Source organism: Puma concolor, unplaced genomic scaffold (genome assembly GCF_028749965.1).
Source record: "Puma concolor isolate L17-30 unplaced genomic scaffold, mPumCon1.1.hap2 unalloc_scaffold_72, whole genome shotgun sequence".
NCBI lineage: Eukaryota > Metazoa > Chordata > Mammalia > Carnivora > Felidae > Puma > Puma concolor.
The window spans coordinates 121,633-139,008 of record NW_028240283.1 but is presented as its reverse complement, the minus strand read 5'-3'; positions in this window follow the sequence as shown (position 1 = coordinate 139,008).

The window sequence follows — 17,376 nt, the reverse complement described above, 5'->3', positions numbered from 1 at the left end:
CATAAACCTACACGACACAGGGCCTTGTACATAGTGAATACTCGGCACACACATGTTGACTCAATGAATGCATGCTCTGAAGCCAGACCTCTCAGATAACCATTCCACCTCCACCACTTAAGGGCTTTGTGATTGGGCAAGTTATTTAATCTCTTTATGTTTCTTTGATATTAAAAAAGTGTACCAGAATCCTTAATGAATTAGGGAGTTGTGAGGAGGAAATGAGCTTGCACATAGTAAGGGTTCATTTAGTAGGAGATTGGCAGCAGCAGCAGCAGCAGCAGAAGCAGCATTCACAAGCATCATTTTCTGTCACACACAGTTAGGGCCACAATACCCTCTGGTGACCACACAGTGTAAATGCACATGCATGTGCACTTTGCCCTCCCTCCACCCCAGGTGGAGGCTGGGGAGATATGGCCCGGAAAATCTTTTTCCTGCACATGTAAATCTTTTTCCTGCACTGGTGACCACACAGTGTAAATGCACATACATGTGCACTTTGCCCTTCCTCCACTCCGGGTGGGAGGCTGGGGAGATATGGCCCGGAAAATCTTTTTCCTGCACCTGCCTTCCAGGAGCCCAGACATAGCCATGATGCCCTCTGTGTCCTCGTCCCTACCTCCCTTTGAATTGGGTCCAGCTGCTCACCACAGCTGATTAAGCTACAGCCAGATGTTCCATCAGGGCATTCTCCACCTCACTGGCCTGATTCAGCACCTGGAGGATCAATGACTCCTTCTCGGTTTCTGAGAAGCTGGCAGGGCTGGGTGACCCAGGCCATCAAGTGTCATATTTTGGAATGTCACATCTTACTTTTGTATGTAGGATAACTATCTCAGGGCGCCCAGATACCTGTGTCCTGCCTCTGTCTTGGGCCCCATATATGAAGAATGGACACTCCATGTAGTAAATATGACAGTCACTGGGCACCTGGGTGGCTGAGTGGGTGAAGCATCCGACTTCAGATCTGGTCATGATCTAGCAGGTTGTGAGTTTGAACCCTGCATTGCATTCTGTGTTGACAGCTCAGAGCCCGGAGCCTGCTTTAAATTCTGTGTCTCCCTCTCTTTCTGCCTCTTCTCTCACACTCTGACTATCTGTACCTTCTCAAAAATAAATAAGCATTTAAAAAAAAAAGAAACACGATAGTCACATGCTCCCCAAAGTTTCTTACCTCACTGCCTCTGGTCAGGGAAGAGGACACATGTTTAGTCCTCCCTGAGCTCTGGGGCTTCATCTGAAACCTTCAGGAAAGTTCTGCATCCTATTCCTCATTATATGAGCATGTTTTAGGAAAAAGAAGAAAAGACTCTCTATTGTCTAAATATACATGGAAATGGGGTGCTGTAGGATAATGTAAACTTTTTCCTAGAAAAATCACTTTATTTTACAAATATGACCCATTCCTCCTGCCTTCTCTCCAAGACTGCCAAATATTCATTCAACAAATGTTAACTACCTGCTATGTGTCAGACATGATTCATGGTCTTGGGGACACCATAGAGAAAAACAGCAGGGTCCCTGCTCTCAGTAAGTTACATTCTCAAAATGATAAGAAGGTTACCACAGATTAAGCTGTTACAGTATGCAAGCGTGGTGCAGATTCATTTCCACACATCATGACTCTTGCACTTCATAAAGGATTAGAAAGTACACAGTTAATTTCCCAGGTTCTCTAAGGTAACACAGACTCAAATGGTGAAGTAATTTGTCGCATGTCACCAGCTAGTGTTTGGGCTCAGAGTGGAATTATTACCTGTTTCATTCTCATGTTTAGGCTGCATGTTTTTGGGCACATGGACTGTAATTGCAACAAAGTCAATAAGATTTTCTGATCTGAAGTTGAAGACTGCCTCGTACATGTTCTATTGCTATTGTATTACTACCTCAGCTTATGAGCTTTCAGGTTAATGAAAATGTCTCACTCTAGGGGTGCCTTGGTGGCTCAGTCCATTAAACGTCGACAGTTGATTTCGGCTCAGGTCATGATCTTAACGTTCATAGGATCAAGCCCTACATAAGGCTGTAATGCGAAGTGTGGAGCTTGCTAGGGATTCTCTCTCTCTTCCTCTCTCTGTGCCCCTCCCTCTCCATGCACTCTCAAAATAAACCAATAAACTTAAAAAAAATATGCCTCACTCCAACGGGTATGATACTTTGAAGGATTTTCTAAAATAATGTGGAGATACTCTGAACTTGAGATCCAAGACCTAGTTTTCCCGTGTGCTAAGGAACAACTGAAGGAACATGCAAAGGTTCCCCTCATCCTTGTCTGTATCCAAGCTTCTGATTCATTCACTCATTCATTCATTCATTCATTCATTCCATGAAAACTAACAGAAATCCTATTCTCTTCTAAGCAAAGTACATCGTGGTGAACCAGAACACATGGCTCAGCCTCATGGGAATCAGATACAGCAGAGGAAAAAAAAAAGCCTAATAACCATGTAGTAAGAAAATAGCCACAAATGAAAATAAGTGCTATTAAGGGAAGGACCAGATAAGGCCATGAAGATACATTTAGAAGGAAATTACCAATTTTAGGAGAAAAATAATACCTTCCCTAAAAAAGTCCTTGCCCTGACATCTGAAGGATAAATGGGACTTTACCAGGTGAGATGGGGTGCCTGGAAGGGGGGCAGCTCACACCAGAGGAACTCTCAGAAGGGTCATGCACACACTACTGAGTGTTGGGGTTGGATGCCAGGGGTCACTGAGAGGTGGGCTTGGTATAGACCTTCCAGGCCATTTAGAGCCAAGATGATAACTGTCACCCAACATCCATTCCCCCTTCTCTGTCACAGTAAGACCACGCTGAGTGGAGGATGAATAATCTGAAGCTCCAGAGAAGCTGAACAACTTGTAATGATCACAGAATCACTCCAGGTTGGATATTTTAATTGACATATTGACATACCATGGGATAATTCATTGAGCACTTTTATGTGGATATTTTGTACTTCAGTTAATTCTTTTAAGAAAACTAGAGAAAAAGATATTTGCACACCATGAAATTTATCATGGTGGATTTTAGTATATTCATAAGGTTCTACAACCACCACTGCTAGATGCACTTGCTTTTAAGTACTCTTCATTCTTATCAAAATTGTTTTCAAAATACTATTTGAGTTTATAAAATACACAATTTAATTTGCACACATATTGTGACACAGCTCAACGAAATATTTACATGTGCATTCATCTATGGAACCACCTACCACATCAAGATGCTTAGGACACCTCCAGCCACCTAGTTGGCTCCCCGGGCCGTATCCCACTTGGTATGTCCTCCCAGAATGACCACTAACCATTCTTAAAGCCCCTTATAGTAGAGAACAAGAAGGCAGGGACTTAGAAGGGTCAGGTGTTGATCCCACCTGTGATGCAGCAAAGAAGGGCTGATGAGATCTTCCCTTGCTCCCTCAAACAGGCTTCCTCCTGAGAAGTGAGTAGAAAAGTCCTGAGAGGCCTTGTCCATCTCAGAAGGGATGAAAGCAGCAACTATCATGGCCCTGGTGGTGTGGGCATTAGAAAATTTCACCTTAGCCCTTAAACAGTCAGTTGCTTCAGACTGAACCATGGGGAAGGGATCATCCGGATCCTCATTAGGGTCCATGGGTAGGATGATGCTGAGGGAACCAGCACTGGCCACTACACAATGATATATCCTATGGAACCTGTTGCATATACCACTGATCACTGTGATGGCTTTGTCATGCATCAGCACAGCACCACACACATTTCCTAAACCCACAAGTAACCTCCACACAAATGCAATGACCAAGTAATGCTTCTTCCAGGATCCAACTAAACCTTGTACAACTGAAAACACCCTAAATTCTTTCCCTAGAAAGTTTTGTCCTTGAGTAATGTTCTCATGTATTCCTCTCTAATTCATTCAAATGGCTATTACTCACCCTCCTTGTAACATTCTTGATGCTGGCCTCTGCTGCCAATAGTCTATGAGTGTGAGATTTCATGATGCTAAGAGGACTGATGCTGGAAAGTATTGAAATCATTCATAAAGTGACAATGGAGGGTGTCATAGAGTTCGATCAGAAACATCTGAAGTAGAAAAAATGAACAGTAGGAATGATGTGACAAGTCCTTTAAGAAAAAAGAAGACGAGCAGATTCCATAACCTGAGAACATTTCTGAAGCCTCCAAATATTGTTCATTAAACAAGAACCATTTTTGGGTTGCTTGAGTGGCTCAGTTGGTTGAGCGTCTGACTTCATTTTGGCTCACGTCATGATCCCAGGGTCATGGGATGGAGACCTGCGTTAGCCTCCACACTGAGCATGGAACGTGCTTGGGATTCTTTCTCTCTCCTTCTCTGCTCCTCCCCCTGCTCATGTGCGCTGTATCTCCAAAGAAAAATTTTAAAAAGAACCATTTTCATGACAGTATTGTACAATTAGGAATGGATTTCAAAACATTAAAGTACGGATGACACATAATTTTTGTCAGAAAATTTGCATCCAAGCTCTCCTGCATCAACACTTGACTCAGTATGTCTTTATGCCAGGAATGAGCACATAGTTGCAACTATAGCTTCAATGTTATTACATAAAGTAAGCTAAAATACACAAGATGTTTTCAGGGCAAAGTCTTAACCCAGTATTCTCAACCCTTTCTTTTCTCAACCCTAGTATTAAGTTTTAGATTCCAATGCTTCAAATACAAAATTAAGGAGCAAAACCAAATAAGAAGTCAATCTCAACAAAAAACAAAAGAGAATCCAGAGACTGGTAGAAAATATTTGTAAAGCACACACCTGTAAAGGACTGTTATCTACAATATGCCAAGTACTCTTCAAACTCAACAGTAAAACAACCTGAGAGAAAAATGGGGCTATGACTTTAACAGATGCTTCAACAGAAAGATATACACATAATAAATAAGAATATGAGAACGTGCTCTACCTCATATGTCACAAGGTAGATGCAAATTAAAACAACAGTGAGATACCACTACACCTGTTAGAATGCCAGAATCTAGGGCACTGATGACACCAAATGCTGTCGTGGATGTGGAGCTACAGAAACTTGAGGTGTCTGACTTCATTTCAGGTCATGATCTTGTGGTCTGTGGGCTCGAGCCCCGCATCGGGTTCTGTGCAGACAGTTCAGAGACTGGAGCCTGCTTTGGATTCTGTGTCTCCCTCTCTCTCTCTGACCCTCCCCCATTCATGCTATGTCTCTGTCTCTATCTCTCGCTCTCTGATAAATAAAAAAAAAAAAATAAGAAAAAATGAAAGAAAACCGAAGTACATCCGGACAATGGAATATTATTCAGGGCTATAAAGAAATGAGGTATCAAGTTGTGAAAAATCTTGGAGGAAAACCTAAACAGATGTTATTAGGTGGAAGAAGCCACTCTGAAAACGCTACATACACTATGAATCCAACTATATGACATTCTAGAAAAGGAATGATGATGGAGATAGTAAAAAAGTCAGTGACGGTCAAGGCTTAGGAAAGAGGGAGGTGGAGGGATGAATAGGTGCAGTACAGAGGACGTTTAGGGCAGTGAAACTAGTGGGTATGATAGCATAATGGTGGATACATGTCATCAAAAATTGTCCAATCCAACAGAATGTACAATCCAAGAGTGAACCCAAATGAAATCTATGGTATGTCATACATAGGTTCCTAGTGTCAAAGATATATCCTGTGTGGGAGTCCACCCAGGATTTGGGGGGGTGGGAGGTTGGGAGCAGGGGCGCGTATGGTGTGGATTTTTGGTAATGGACCTTCTCTACCTGCTTCGTTGGTTCCCAAGGACTCTCCTTTGGCCTACCTTTCAACTCACTGCAACCAATTAGGATTGCAAGGCTTACAAAAGGACTGGTCTTCTGTAACATTGAAAGACCTCATTATTCCTTAGGATATGAGGAAAAATGGCCCATTAATGGCATATTAAGCTTCAGTATAACTTTCTGTTAGATCCCTTCTGCAGGAAATGGGGCACATGGACTGAGGTACCCTATGTCCAAGCCTGAGTGGCCCTAAATCAGGACCCTGCTCTAAGGGTCTCTTGCAGAATATGTTTGGCCACTAACCAGGCTGATAAATTCCCTCCTGATATATTGGATGATTGTCTCAACAAGCCTCCTCTGAATAAACCCAGCTTGCTGGAGGAAACACAGGTCATCGCTAACAAAGGGGATGCTGACATTCTTCCTTCCTCCTTACAGACTCAGGTTCCTCTAGCTGTAAGTGGGAGCATCTCCTTCCTTCACTTTCCAGGTTAATGGCTATGATAATTGGAGCCAAGTGTCTCTGGTGAGTCTACCTTGGGACAGGGAGTTTAAGGAATATTCTCAAGCAGCTGCCAAAACTCCTTTTGTTTTAGGAAAATTCCCTGTCTTCTCTGGCCAGATATGGACTGCCCATTTGATTGTGATGAAAGGTTTATGGAGAAAATATGTGATTTCATGGTGCTCTACCCATGGTCCTGTACCCTCTTGTCTCATCAAATTATACCCTTTAACTTGAGGCTTTGTTATATGTAAATTATACCTCATTAAAGAGAGTTTCAAAACATAAAATACTAGAAGCAAATGTTGCAAAGTTCCTTTAAAATCCTGAAGTGCATTGGTGATATGAGTCTGCCTGCCCATGTCTCAAAAATCCAAATTAATAAGACATTTAAATAATTAATAATAGCAGAGTAAGCAGATCCTGAGCTCTCACCTTGTCCCATGTGTTCAACTACATAATATCCACATCCAAGTCCATGAACCAGAGAGCAATCCAAAGACTGGCAGAAGAAACTCCACACCTAAATAGAGAGAACCTGCATCAGAAAGGTTACGAAGGTCAGAAAGGTAGAGTCTGGCTGCCTGCAGAATGGGCAGAGAACGTGAGCCCTCACACCATGGAGCTCACACAGTGAAGACTAATCTCCATAACATTTGGCATAAAAACCCAGAGGGGCTGAATTCCCTTGAGTTTAGATCCTGGAGGAGGTTTGGAGGTCAGCTGGCCCAGCACTGGGTGATATAGGAGGATGAGTGATAGCCAGGTACCTGCCTGTGTACAGAGGCAATGTAAACATGGCATTTTACACAATGCAGAGACAACAGGAGACAGATGCATTCATGCTGATTACTGAGTGTGTTGGGGGACTTCTCCAACAATGAGGGAGCTCACAGACACCATTCTTCTCCCCCAGCCTCCCAGAATAAGCATAGAAGCACCCACCAGAGGGTGAGGCTGCACAGACGCTTGCTAACTAACCCGTTAGCAGCACGCCAGTCCCAAGGGTTCACAGGAGGACTCACCACACCAAGTCTGCTGGTCTCAGGGCAAACATTCTTAAAACCACAAGGGCACCCTATCCAACAAGCTGCATGCATAGCTGCCACAGCACGCTGCGCACATCTGCACCTCACCCGACTGTGCATATCTAGGCAACCTCATCTGTCACACCCAGCCACATATCCCCAGGCACAGACATGCTCTGTGCATATCCTCAAGCCCCTAGCTTCCACCGCTGGTTCACAGCCCCCAGCCACCAAAGGACATCGGGAAATCTGGCATAGGACTAGTAGCCCTGTGCAATTTTGCTAACACTCCTGCACTGGTCCCAAGTTACTCAGTGGGTATACTACCGCACAGCTGGCTTGCCTGAGTCCCACTGACACTACTGAGTGTAAGCAGAGCCCACAACAGGCACGCAATCAGTGTGGACATCTACACTAAAAGGAAAAGCAACACAGACACAACAGCATGGAATGAGCAATACCCATGCGGTATCCTCCTGAAGGTCCAGGTCCTATAAATGGATATGTGAACTATTGAGGAATCCAGGACCTCTTTTTCATACCATCATTAATTTCAAGATCAAGAGGCACAGCTGACTTTCTTAACACAGAGAAATAGAGCCCGAGAGACAGACAAAATGGACGCACAGAGATGTTTACCCACAATGAAAGACCTAGTCAAAGTCACAGTGAGAGATCCAAGCCAAAGAGATACAAATAACATACCTTATACTGAATTTAAAGCAATGATCACAAGGATACTCACTGGAGTTGTGAAATGAGTAGAAGAGTGAGACCCCTGACATAGAGATAAGAAATAACACAGTACACATTGAGGACACAATAAAGGGGAACCAAGCTAGCTGGAATGAACAGAGGGATGGAAGAAGCAGCCGAACAAACTAGTGACCTCGAAGACTGAGTGATGGAAATTAATCACACTGAACCAAAGAGAGAGCACAGAATTCTGCAACGTGAGATGAGACTAAGGGAACTCAGTGACTACAAGAAAAATAATAATATTCATATTGTAGGACTCCCAGAAGGAAGAGAATTTGGGGCTGAAAATTTATTTGAGGAAATAATAGCTGAAAACGTCCCTAATTGGGGGAGGGAAACAAATATCCACATCCAGGAGTCTAAAGAACTCCCATCAACATCAACAAAATCAGGCCAACACACAAACATAATGTAACCAAACTTGCAAATTACAGTGACAGTAAAGAAAAACTCTTAAAAGCAGCAAGACAAAAGACCTTAACTTAGAAGGGAAGACCCATAAGGCGAGCTACCCGATTTCTGAACAGAAACTTGGCAAGCCAGAAGCTAGTGACATCACATATTCAAAGTGCTGAATGGAAAAATCAGCAGCCAACAATATTCTATCCAGCAAGGCTATCCTTCAAAATGGAAGGAGACACAGACTTTGCCAAACGAAAACTAAAGGAGTTTGTACCACTAAACCCTTCCTGCAAGAAATATTAAGAGGGATTCTTTGAGTGTAAAGGAGAGACCAACAGTGACAGTCTAGAGGTAGAAGACACAAATCAAGTAAAAAATGAAGATGTCTGCAAAAAAATCAGTTAAGGATCTCAGAGAAATGAATTTGAATTGTAATAACGTCTACCAAAAACCTAGGGAGGAGAAAATAATGGGTGCGAAGGTAAATGACCATCAACTTAATACAAACTGCTAAATGCAGAAGAGGTTATATAAACACCTAACAGTAATCATATAGTAAAACCAATCATAAATATGCTAAGAATAGAGACAAGGAAATCAAAATATATCACTAAAGAAAATACGCAAAACATGAAAGAAAGGCAAGAAAGGATCAGAGAAAGTCATTAGAAACCACAGCAAAACAGGCAATAAAATGGCAATACGTACATCCATATCAATCATTACTTTGAAGGTAAATGGAGTGAATGCTCCAATCTAGAGATGTAGGGTGTAAGAATGGATGAAAAAGCAAAACAGATTTATATGCCTATAAGTGACCCACTTTACACCTCAAGAATGATAGTGAGAGGATAGAGAAACATTGCACACATTAATGTCAAATGAAACCTGGAGTAGCAATACTTGTATCAGAAAAAAATACACTTAAAAAAAGTACATAACAAGAGACAGAGGAGGACACTGTATAACAGTAAAGGGTACATTCCAAAAAGAAGATATAACAAGTGTAAATATATCCCACAATTCAATGGGATTTATTCCCAAGCTGCAAAGGTGGTTCAACATTTGCCTATCAACCAATGTGACACAATACATCTACAGGAGAAAGGATAAGGACCATATGAACGGGGCACATTGGTGGCTCAATCCTTTAACAGTCTGACATCAGCTCAGGTCATGACTTCATAATTCGTGAGTTCGAGTCCCGTGTCAGACTCTGTGCTGAAATCTCAGAGCCAAGAGCCTCGTTCGAATTCTGTCTCCCTTTCTCTCTGACCCTCCCCTGCTTATGCTCTGTCTCTCTCAAGATTAATAAACTTTAAAAGGAAAGAACCATACTGTCATTTCAATACATGCATAAAGGAGCATTTGACAAAGTAAAACATCCACTCAGGATTATAACCCCCTAAACTAGGTTTACAGGAAACATACATCAATGTAATAAAGGTTATCTATGAAAACCCTGCAGTTATAATCAACCTTAATGGGGAAAATCTGAGAGGTTTTCCTGTAAGGTCAGGAAGAAGACAAGGATGTTTACTCTTACCACTTTTAATAAATTACTGGAAGTCCTAGCTACAGCCAGAAGACAAACTAAACTAAACTAAACTAATCTAAACTAAACTAAACTAAAATAAAAACAACTCCAAATGTGGAGGAAGTGAAACTTTAACACTTTGCAGATTACATGACACTATATATAAAAAACCCTAGAGTCCACCCAATAACTGATAGAACTGCTAGAATGAATTCAGCAATATCACAGGATACAAATCACTGTACAGAAATCTGTTGTATTTGTAGAACACAATACTGAAGCAGTAGAAATAGAAATTAAGAAAACAGTCCTATTTACACTTGTACACCAAATAATAAGATATCTATGAATAAATCTAACCAAAGTGGTGAGTGACCTATACTCTGAAAAGTATAAAACAGTGATGAAATTCAAGATGACACAAAGAAATGGAAGGACATTCCATACTAATGGGTCAGAAGTACAAATATAGTGAAAATGTCTATACTTAGCAAAGCAATTGACACAATTAATGCCATTTCCATCAAAATACCAACAACATTTTTCACAGAACTAGAACAGTCCTAAAATGTGTATGGAACCACAAAAGACCCCAATCTTCAGAGTGAACAACCTTTATGTGAAGTGATAATTATGGATGGCGTTATGTCTCTGGATCTTCTGCTCCAAAACATGGTAACTCTGGCCTAAGCATTTGAACAAACGTTAGACATATCCAAACCAAGGATCATTCTACAAAATACATTCTACACACGTGCACTCAAAACTTTGCAGATTATGTAAAATATGGAAAAATCTAAAAATTGTTATGGCCATGTGGAGCCTAAGGAGACAGGATGACTGTAATGTGCCAGCTGGGATGAGTCTGGGACAGAAGTTAAACCCGAAGAAATCTGAATACAAATATAAACTTTTGTTACTACTACCATATCTCACAGGATATTGATTGTGATCATGTGTCAACTAATATAATATGAATAGTCAGAAAACAGTCTGTTGTATGTAGAGACTCAATAATATCTTCCCAATTTTTCTGGTAACTAGAAACCCATCACGAATGAAAAGATTATTAGTAATCATGGTTTTATGTTTGCAACACATAATATTATATGACTAGTTTTTTTTTTTTTTTTTTTTTTTATTGGTGGTTGGCATTTTGGCATTGCTCACGTATTTTTTTTTTTTTCAACATTTATTTACTTTTCGGACAGAGAGAGACAGAGCATGAACGGGGGAGGAGGGGCAGAGAGAGAGGGAGACACAGAATCGGAAACAGGCTCCAGGCTCTGAGCCATCAGCCCAGAGCCCGACGCGGGGCTCGAACTCACGGACCGCGAGATCGTGACCTGGCTGAAGTCGGACGCTCAACCGACTGCGCCACCCAGGCGCCCCTATATGACTAGTTCTAATATTAGTTACTAGTGATGGACATGTACCTACTCTTGTTGTTCTTACATTGTTTAATTTAAATAACAGCATTCATGGTAGAGAAAACTGAATGCATGATAAACACTTCATAGAAACATCTACTTTACATATTTTAAGATAATAACGCATGTGTATACCACTGTATTATGTGGTATGTAAATTAAGTGTTTTTCTGATCTTGAACGAGCATGTCATTGAATGGCTTTCCATAAACGTGGTTATCCTAGATAATGAATGATACTCAGATATTACAGGATATACTTCACTTCATGCCTGAACATTGTGAAAACTAAAAATGTACACACGGCCAGATGAATCATTGTGACTGGCTCACTGATTGTAAAGAATCCTTGGTTTAATATCTTCACACATATTTTTTTTTATCAGGAATACAAGAGAATCAAATGTTTCCAAATCAAAGAGATATCCAAAGTCTGGAAGAACAATAGGGAATTCAAGGGGTTTCAGAAGGACAAGATGTGACCATGAAGTGGCAGTCACAAGCAAGCAGCTTTTTGTGGTCCACTTTGACAGGTTTGCATGAGGATATGTGACTTGCCAAAGGCTAAGTCCTGGAAGTACCACAGGGAAAGACAACGCTTTAGGGAGAGGTGACTTGGAAAGTGTGTTTCTGTGCCTAAATGATGGCTCAGCAACCTCACTGGGGGTCCCTGGGTGAAAGACATCGAAAGGCCAAGAGTAACCTAGACTCACAAAGATCTTAGTAACACAGATCAAAGTAACTTAGAGCCACAAAGATCTTAGAGCCACAGAGTTTATCTTCCTCTATGATTAGGAGATAGTTACAGTTTCACAGGATATGATCACCGGGCCGGCAGTAGATGGCTAAAATATTATTTAGGGCTATACATTTAATAAAAAATGTATACATAAAATTTGGCTTTGGAATGTTAAGAAAAATCACAGGCCCATCATGGAGTTACTTACGTTAAGGCCACATGTCACTGAACCTAATTTCATTCCTGTAGGAATGTAACCTTTAACCAGTCAGCAAAGAATTTCCTAGCCAGTGCTGGAAATATAGCTCATAGATCCTTGCCATTCCCCTCAGAGAGGCAGTCTTCCCTAAATAAAGTATTCCATGCCACTAATTTTTTTAAGTTTATTAATTTTGAGAGAGAGAGAGAAAGAGAGCACATGCAAGGGAGGGGCAGGACAAGAGGCAAAGAGAGAATCCCACGACCAAGAGGTCATGATCTGATACAGGATCAAGAGTCTGACACTTAACCAAGCCATCCAGGTACCCCGAGACTGTGGAGTTTCAAAGGTTAGAAGCCTTGGCTGGGATACAGCCCTGAGGACACTGGCCTACTCCTGAAGAGAAGGCAGCAAACAACTTGCAGGCAGATGGCATGGAAACAGTGATCTGTACAAAGCCTGGTGCACACAGTGGGGAGATTATACACTCATCATGGAGAACATCCCTGAGAAGCAGTGTTCACAATGAGGGGACAAAGAGCTAGGACAGCGGAGCTGGGTGGGGCTATTTCCCTGCTCTGCCCCGTGCCCCCTGCCCCCCAGCATAAACACAGAGCCGTCTGCTGGAAACAAGGCAGTTCCCACACTGGCTGCCTAAGCTGCTTACACCAACCCCACCTTCCTGTGCTCTGGCAAGACTGGCCTTCTAGGTCATTCAGGGTTGCCTCAGTCCCAATGGAGCTGGCCCCTTCCCCAGAAGACCAGGTGAAGCCCATGACCATACCATCTCTCTTGACCAAAGAGTTGTGCAGGGCTTCAGTTCTAGGAGCAGTCGTTTCAAGTCTCATTTAGCAAGCAGATCAGAGCAGACCTAGATCAGACTCACCACATTCTGGCCAAGGACCCTACCTTTCCCATACAACTGACCTGAAGGATAGTGCAGCCAGAACACAAAACAGTCCATGCAACACACGCCACTGACACTCCGTGAGTGCCAGGCCCTGGACATTGGATGACCTCCTCTTCATAAAACCATTCAACTCACAGGCAGGTAACACAATGAGCTTTGGTAACACAGAGATGGCAAATACTCAACCAAAATTCCAAGACGAGAGGAAGGCATCCCAAATGAAAGAACAAGATAAGGTCATGGGCAGAAAAATGGAGGGAACACTTACAAACTCATTCTATGAGGCCAGCATGGCCTTGAGTGCAAGCTGGACAAAGACCCCACTAAAAAGGAATACAGACAAATTTCTCTGATGACCATGGATGCAAAAAATCTCAACAAAAAGTGGCAAACTGGATCCAACAACACATAAAAAGAATTATTCAGCACAATGAGGTGGATTTTATTCCTGGATGCACAACTGATTCAACATCTGCAAATCAACTGATGTGATATATCACATTGATAAAAGAAAGGATAACAACCACATGATCCTCTCAATAGATGCAGAATAAATGTTTGACAAAATGCAGCAGCATCCTTTCTTGATGAAAAAAAAAAAAAAAACACCTCATGAAAGGAGGGATAGAAGGATCTGGCCTCAATGTGAGAATGTCCAGATACGAAAGTCCCACAGCTAATAACATCTTCAATGGGGAAAAACTGAGAGCTTTCCCCCTAAGGTCAGGAACACGACAGGGATGTCCATTCTAAACACTGTTATTCACCATTCTGTTGGAAGTCCTAGCCTCAGCAATCAGACAACAAAAAGAAATACAAGGTGTCCAAGTTGGCAAGGAGGGGTCAAACTTTCCCTCCTCACAGATATGATACCCTCCGTGGAAAATCCAAACGACTCCACCAAAAAACTTCTAGGACTGATACAGGAATTCAGGAAAGTCTCAGAATATAAAACCAACATACAGAAGTTGATTGCATTTCTATACACCAATAATGAATCAACAGAAAGAAAATTAAGGAATTTATCTCATTTACAAGTGCACTGAAATGCATAAAATACCCAGGGATAAATCTAACCAAAGAGGTAAAAGATCAGTACATTAAAACAATAGAGGTGCGCCTGGGTGGCTCAGTCGTTTAAGTGCCGACCTCAGTTCAGGACATGGTCCTGCGTTTGTGAGTATGAGTCCTGTGATGGGCTCTGTGCTGACAGCTTGGAGCCTGGAGCCTGCTTCAGATTCTGTGTATCCCTCTCTCTGCCTCTCCCCTGCTCACGGGCTGTTGCTCACTCGCTCACTCTCTTAAAAATAAATAAACATTAAAAATAAATAAAAGAACAAACCATACAACATGTATGAAAGAACTTGAAGAAGACACAAAGAAATGGAAAAACATCCCATGCTCATGGATTAGAAGAACAAATATTGTTAAAATGTCAATACTACCCAAAGCAATGGACAAATTCAATGTAATTCCTATCAAAATAACACCAGCTTTCTTCCAGAGCTAGAACAAACAATCCTAAAATTTGTATGGAACCAGAAATGACCCCAAAGAGCCTAAGTAATGTTGAAAAAGAAAAAAACAAACCTGGAGACATTACAATTCTAGACTTTATGGTGCATCAGAAAGCCGCAATCATCAAGACAGTATGGGACGGGCACAAAAACAGACACATAGATCAAAGGAACAGAATAGGGAACCCAGAAATGGACCCTCAAAATTATGGCTGACTAAGCTTTGACAAAACAGGAAAGAATATCCAAAGAAAAAAAAAGAGTCTCTTCATCACATGGTACTGGGAAAAATGGACAGTGAGAAGAATGAACCTGGACTATGTTCTTAAACCTTTGGGTCTCTCTCTGTCTCTCTCTCTCTCTCTCTGACTCTGTCTCTCTCTCTCTCGCTCTCTCTCTCTCTCTCACACACACACACCCCTCAAAATGGATGAAAGATCTAAGTGTAAGACAGGAGACCATCAAAATCCTAGAGGAGAGAAAAGGAAACCTACTTCTTTGATCCTGACTGCAGCAACATCTTTCTTGTCAAGTCTCCAGAAACAAGGGCAATAAAAACAAAAAGGAACTATTGAGATCTCAAGATAAAAAGCTTCTGCACAGGAGAGGACACAATCAACAAAACTAAAAGGAAACTTAATGGAATGGGAGAAGATATTTTCAGGTGACATATCAGATAAAGGGTTACTATGCAAAATCTATAAAGAACATATCACACTCAACACCCAAAAACCAAATAACCCAGTGAAGAAATGGGCAAAAGACATGAAGAGACACTTTAACAAAGATGACATCCAGATTGGTCATACATGAAAAGATGCTCAACCTCATTCATCATAAGTGAAATACAAATCAAAACCACAATGAGATATCCCCTCACACCTATCAGAATGGCTAAAATTAACATCTCAGGAAACGACAGATGTTGGAAAGGATGCATAAAAAGGGAATGCTTTTGCAATGCTGGTGGGAATGCAAAGTGGTGTAGCCATTCTGGAAAACAGTATGGAGATTCGTTACAAAAAACAACAAAAGAACTACACTACGACCCAGCAATTGCACTAATAGGCATTTATCCAAAGGATACACTAACGCAGACTTGAAGAGGCACATGCGCTCCAATGTTTATAGCAGCATTATCAACAATAGATAAATTATGCAAAGAGCCCAAATGACCATTGAGAGATGAATGGATAAAGAAGATGTGGTATATTCATACAGTGGAATATTACTCGGCAATCAAAAAGAGTGGGATCTTGCTATTTGCAACAAGGTGGATGGAACCAGACTTTATTATGCTAACCATAATATGTCAGAGAAAGACACACATCATATGATTTCTCTCATCTGTGGAATTTAATACACTGATGAACATAGTGAAAGGAAAGCAAAAATAAGATACAAACAGAGAGGGAGTCAAATGATAAGAGACTGTTAAATAGAGGGAAGAAGCTCAGGACTCCAGAAAGGTTTCTGAACAGGGGTATGGGCTAAATAGGTGATGGGCACTCGGGGGGCAGGCACTTGGGATGAGTACTGGATATATTTTGTAATTGATGGATCACTAAATTCTAACCCTGAAACTGTATTCCACTATAAGGTAACTAACTTGGGCTTAAATTTTAACAAAGAAGAAGTATAAAAATAAGTAAAGAAATGTACTACCAGTCAAAAGAAAAGAATATTTAAATCAGACTCTTGGAGTGGAAATGAGAGACCAAAAGTGTTACAGACAAGAAAGGATCAGAGAAAACATCAAGAAACAATGGCAAAACAACTAGTAGAATGTCATTAAATATATACCTATCAATAATTACTCTGAATGTAAACCGACTACATGCTCCAATCAAAAGACAAGGATAGGGTGTCAGAATGGACAAAAAAAAAAAAAAAAAATAAAGAAACAAACAAAAAAAACAAGGTCTATCTAGATGCTGCCTACAAAGCCTTATTTGGACACATGTCACCTGCTTTTTAAAGGAGGGAATGAAAAAACATTTATCATGACAATAATGTAAAAGAAAGCCAGTAGCAATACTTATATTAGGCAAAATAAACTTTAAAACCGAGAGTGTAGTTTGGTACCCTTTGTGTAAATACCTAATAGTGACATTGCATGTCCCCAATATTTATAGCAGCATTATCAACAGTAGCCATACTATGGAGAAAGCCCAAGTATCCATCAACTGATGAAGGTATAAAGAACTTGTGGTGTGTGTGTGTGTGTGTGTGTGTGTGTGTGTGTGTGTATGTGTGTGTGTGTGTGCATGTATACGCATATGTACTCACTTGTATGCTCATATATACATACATATATACATACGTATATACAATGAAATGTAACTCAGCTTCAAAAAGAATGAAATCCTGCCACTTGCCACGATGTGGATGGGCCTAGAATGTATTATGCTAAGTGAAATATGCCAATCAGTGAAAGACACATATGATTTCACTCATGTGGAATTTAAGAAACAAAACAGATGAAAACATGGGAAGGGGGCAGGAAAAGAGAAGAGTGGTAACAAACCACATGAGTCTCTTAACCATAGAGAAAAAAAGTGAGGGTTGATAGAGGGAGATGTGTCGGCGC